The following is a 6,000-nucleotide window of genomic DNA, read 5'->3' on the forward strand; positions in this document are numbered from 1 at the left end:
TTACTTGTCTGTGTGTGCGCGTGTATGTCTGTGTGTGTGTGCATGCATGTGTGTGTGTGTGTGTGTTGGGGGGGGGGGGGGGGTCGTTCAGTTATGATGCACGTGATTGTTAAATTCCATAACTTGTGCTGAAAATGTCCCATATTATTAGGCCAGTTTTCCTCCTGTAGGAAGTAGCACTGTCATGAGCTAGACAGGTTTTTATTGCACCGAGGGAAAAACATGTATAGCAGTGTCAGAGAAATGACAGTTTAAATGTTGGCTGTAAAAGTGTGTGTGTGTGTGTGTGTTTTTAAAATATCTTTATACAATGCCCTCCAAAATGATCCATACCCATGATATACATGAACAAAAAAGACAGTATAAAATACATAATACAAGTACTGATCTGTATTTAAGTCTCAAACATGGGAAATATTCCACGTTAATTATGAAATTAAAATAAATGTATGATTTTTTAAAACCTTTATTTTCTTAAATGTCAGAAATATTTACACCCTAGTTTTCAATATTCTACCATCCCTACTTTTACACTCCTCTTCTATAGTGTTCTATGAGGTTGTTGAACACATTGGTACCCAGACTTGGACTACTTTTCAATTCAAACCACAACCTTTTTATTAGGCTCAAGTCTGGAGACTGAGATGACCATTGCAAAACAATTCAACTGACAGTTAATCTTGTATATTAACTGGAGCTTGGTCAGTTAATTCTGTATTCTTGAATTCTGATAGTCCTTGCCGAAAGATCAATTTTCAACCTAGTTGAAGCCTTTGGGCAGGACAAATCAGGTTTTTGGCCAAAGTGTCTTGCTGGAGTTCAAGATTCCATTGACCATAACAGGAGCATCAGAGCTAGGAGATGCAAAATAACCCCATACAATCAATGATCCATCATGATATTTCCATGTAGGTATTACATCCTTTATGACTTAAGCACTCTTCTTTCTATGCCAAACCCACTGCTGGTCTTAAATGATCGAAAAGCTTGAATTTGATCTAATCTGTCAAAAACGTGCAATTCCAGTCAGACCTTTTCATTTAGCAAACTCCAGATTTTTGAAAAGAGGCCTCTTTCTGGCAATCCTTCCAAAAAGCAAACTGACTTGGAGGTGGTGTCTGACAGTAAATGTGGAGATTGTGAGCCTAAGATGAAACCACATTCTGTAAATCTCTAGCTCTTATATAGGGGAGACATAGCTCAGGAGGTAAGAGCGGTTGTCTGGCAGTTGGAGGGTTGCCGGTTCGATCCCCCACCCTGGGCGTGTCAAAGTGTCCCTGAGCAAGACACCTAACCCCTAATTGCTCCCACCAAGCTGATTGGTATCTTGCATGGCAGCCTTTCACCGTTGGTGTGTGAGTGTGTGTGTGAATGGGTGAATGAGAGGCATCAATTGTAAAGCGCTTTGGATAAAAGAGCTATATAATTGCAGTCCATTTACCATCTTGAATGTTCCTTTGCTTCCAAACCATGAGCCTCGCTGTGCAATGGTGCAGATACACTTGTGTCCTCAACTGGGCAGGTTTACCACTTTTACAGCTTAATTAATTGACCTAACAGCAGAAAGTGCTATCTATAGCTGTGCCATTTTTATTTGCAACCATCTCCTGACTTGCAATGTTCAGCAACCTTTAATTTTGTTTCTTCTGAGATTTCTTTATGTCAGATGGATAACATATGGATTTCTACATTTGTGTTACCTTGTTTTTAGTGGACCAGAAAGCCATAGGAGGCCATGTTACGGTTCCCACAGATGTTAATGCCCATTTATTTTTATTGGATTTTATTAAAAAGAATTATTAGGGGTATTAATAATTGACAAATATCTTTTTGGAAGAACGTTTTTCTGTGAGCAATTGTATACACAAATATACTTCTTCCCATTCTTTTGAACATACAACTAATTATAAGTATTGTTTATTGTATAGCTGTATAGCTTTTTTTTTGCTCATCTTTATGAAGCATGTGAATAATTTTGGAGGGCATTGTTTGTGTGCATGCCTGACTGAAGGATTGCTTCATTGCCAAAATTTCCCAGAGGTTGAAAGTCCTGGATCATTCCTTCTTTCTGAGGAGTTTGTGCTAAGTTCCCTGCATGTTTGTTAGTTGTTGTCATGTCAGTGAACAGGTCTTCCAATGTAATTTGTCAAATACGGTCCCTAAGACGCTAAATGCTTTAATACCTCCAGTCCTCTTTTACTCTAAACTAAACTGAACTTGTCCTTAAAACAATACACTTGGAGGGACACAGGTGCAATACTCTTAATCGCTATTACTATTTAGGCTGATTAGAATCACAGAATGTTCTATCAACAGGAAGAGGGAAATTGACCTTTCTGCCACCCACAGGCGAACCCTGGAGTGTTTGTATCTGTGTGTGTGTGTGTTTGTGTGTATGCCCGCGTGTGCATGTGTGCTTGTGTGTTCATATCCATGTTGTGCCTGAAGTCCCTTGGCTTGTGTGTTCAAGGGGAGCCAAGTTTAGTGCTGTGGGCATTCAAAGCATATTTATGGATTACTCTATATAAACTGGAGGAGATTAGACTTGATGAGACAGACTTGGCAGGCAGTTGTGTGCTGTGTATCATGATGTTCTCTGCACAAAATCACAATTTCTCACCAGCAAGTGTGAAAGGAGCTAGGCCCTGTCACCTTAAGACACATTCTCAGTTTGTATACCCAAAATAAAAGGAGAAGAAAGAGGAGTCAAAGAGAGAGTTAGAAGTTATAGAATTGCTTCTCCTTGACTCTATACAGGCCTTGGAGTACCCATTATTTGACCTGGGACCCACAGAGTTAGAACTGGTTTTACTTGGGTTAGAAATACTGTATATTGTATAAGGGGACATGAAGCACTTAATATGACTTGGTTCATTTGCTTTTTACCATGGATAAGACCAAGCCCTGCACACAAATCTGAACCCGTATTTGCTTGAAAAATTTTTTTTTGCAGATACTAGGTTGTGACACCACTTGGTTGATTTGTCTGAGCTATTCCTATTACTAGACTGCTGACTTTCAATGAGCTGAAAATGAGTATTACTAAACAAAACGCATTCAAAACTGCCCACCTGGATGCATCAGTTCCTCATAGCAGGTAGCCAACTATCAGCCAGCAAGCCTGTCTCTTCTACTCATAGACCATAGTAGTTTTGCCCTCCCACCCAACCACAGTTTCTGGCTTGCGGTTTGTGGTCTGTAGAACAAATCATCCGCATTCATAAAAAACCTTCTTCTCCACATAATCTGTCTTAATAACAATGTGAATAATAAAGTGGTCACTGCAGACTCGTCACCCCGTCCCACAGTTGGACCCATTTCAGAGCAGCCAGCCAGCAGCGCAGGTGTGGTCTCGTAAAAAAAATGAACCGGAATCATATTACTGAGTGCTTCATATTCCCTTCAAGGTAGCAGAATAGCTCATGGATTTTGGGAATAGCTGCAGACATAGGGAATACTGGGAATTGATTTTTTTCAGAGCTTGCACTATGTCTGGATGTTAGGATATATCTGACTGTAATTGCTGCCGACATGTGAGGTGAACCACCCAATGCAAAATCAAGTGTAAATCTGAAATCAAGTTCAGACAGTTTATATGATCCCCAGGTTATGAGCTTTGTACATAGAATCTCCAGGGTTATGGAGATAGCAGTAAAAATGTATGGATGAATGTATGTGTGTATGTATGCATCCACTTATGTCTCTAATGTGCGTGCATGCACCTCCGTGTGAGAATTAATCTTCCGTATGTATTTATGTACCATATTCAGATATCACAGAATGAAGTCTGTATTGAACGTTAATAACAATGTAATGCACTTTACAGTTTTTAGTGAGAGAGATATGAGAGGAGCCCTGGAGAAAGTGCTCAGAGCAATGACAATCAGGAGGAGAAAGGAGGCCCCTTGCATTGTGGGCAATGCAGCTGTGAACAGCATATGAGTCAGTCTGGCAGATGCTGGTGTTTGAGAGAGCCACCTCACCCTTAAAGTTTGGTGCTTTCATTGTGCCTGTGACTGTCAGACACCAGTGGACTGATCCTCACATACGATTGACCGAGCGAACGAAGAGGAGTGAGAGACTTTCCACTTTTGAGCAAGACTTTCAAAGAGACTTTTTGAATTCAGCGGGGGCCAGAAGAACCGAAATATCAATTTTTAGGAGAGTTTCCTGCCGCTGGACACTTCCCCGGACCAGCGAGGATGTCACTGATGTGCTTGGCCAGACAAAACACATCATAAGCAAGAGCAGTGGAAAAAAAGAGCAAAAATTCTACCTGTCATGCATCATAAATACAGAGAAATTTATTGTTATCTCCTGCCTTTGTGTTTATTTCAAAGAAGCCTTCAACCTCTCTGGTTTAGTCACAGCGTGATGGGGGTGAGAGAGCAGTGTATTATTTCAAATGCAATACTCATTTGCTTTTTAATAAAACTTACTGCAGCAGTCAGCTCTTGCGTCTTACTGTATCGATTCTCTTAATCAATTCATGGTTTTATCTTTTTTTAATTGTTAAAAATAATGAGCAGGATATGATTTGGGACCCTCCAGCTCACCCACCCAGTAAATTATATATAATCTATACAGTAATATATATTATATATAATTATATAGATGGTATATTTTGCATGTAAAAGTATTGTGACAGTGACACAATTTTTGTTATTTTGGCTCTGTATTCCATCAGATTAGATTTAGAATAAAACAATGCATATGAGGTTAAAGTACAGACTGAAAGCTTTAATTTGTGGTTATTTTACATCCATATTGAGTGACCCATGTATGAATTACAGCCCTTCTAAACAATCGCATTATTGGGTTGGCCTGGCTTTGAATATGGGGTTGAAATGATGTTCTATTTTAGTTGTTTCAGAAAGATTTAGTCTGTTTCTTTCAATCTTTTTGTTTGTACTGTTAAAATTATATGATATATATATTTATAGGTTGCAATTAAACCTTTAATATTTTCTCAAAAGCTCTGTGTTTCACACAGACCCTCCATCTTGGTAAGCAGGTGATGTGTGAGATAAATCAGGGTCCATGCGGATTCCGGCACCTCAGACAGACATACGGCCTTCCTCTGCACCATCCAATGAGACTTCAGTCTTTTTGCACTGGGTTCTGCAATCAAATAGGAAATTAAGAGGATAGTATCAGGAACAACTGGACTTAACAAAACTGAAGAGAACCAGAACTCCTTTTTTCAACCAGATGGGATTCACTTAATTGTTTCCCTGTGTGGTCGGTTTATTTGATAGAGGATGTGACAAAAGCACTTGACTGTTTCCTGTACACGGTTTATAATTGATGAAGTCAATCAAAGCACTAGTCTGTTTGCTGTATGGAGTTTTTTTTTAGCCATTTTTCCCCCATTTTTCTCCCAGATTTTAGTCATTATACCAATTCCCTGTGTGTATCACATTCCTGGTCGATGCGCTATCCTCTGTCGGTCTGGAGAGGGTGTAGACTACCACATGCCTCCTCCGATACATGTGGACTCTCCAGCCGCTTCTTTTCACCTGACAGCGAGGAGATTCACTGGGAGAGCGTAGCACGTGTGGAGGTTCACGCTATCTCCTCCAGATCCCCTCCCTGCTGAACAGGCGCCCCTACCAACCAGTAGGAGTCGCTAATGCAACGATCAGGACTCATACCCTCGCCAGCTTCCCAATTGTGTTCGCGGGTGGGAAGCCGGTGAGGGTATGAGTCCTGACCAACCCGGAGGTACCGCTGCCGGGGATTGAACCGGGGTCTCTGCTGTATGGAGTTTTAAGCTCAGGAAGTATATAAGAAATTACTGCCTTGATTTCTATTATAGGGCCTGTAGAATGTCTGTATTATGAAAGTGATAAAAGAGTATGTCTGCTTCCTGTATGGTGTTAATTATTGAGGAAGAAAAGGATTGAATCACTATTCAGTATACTGCATGTGGTTTATTCAGGAAAGTGATGAAATTCCTAGCCTTCTGCCACACTCAGTAGACATGCTTCTGTCATGGCT

Source organism: Anguilla anguilla, chromosome 10, assembly GCF_013347855.1.
Source record: "Anguilla anguilla isolate fAngAng1 chromosome 10, fAngAng1.pri, whole genome shotgun sequence".
Taxonomy (NCBI): Eukaryota; Metazoa; Chordata; class Actinopteri; order Anguilliformes; family Anguillidae; genus Anguilla; species Anguilla anguilla.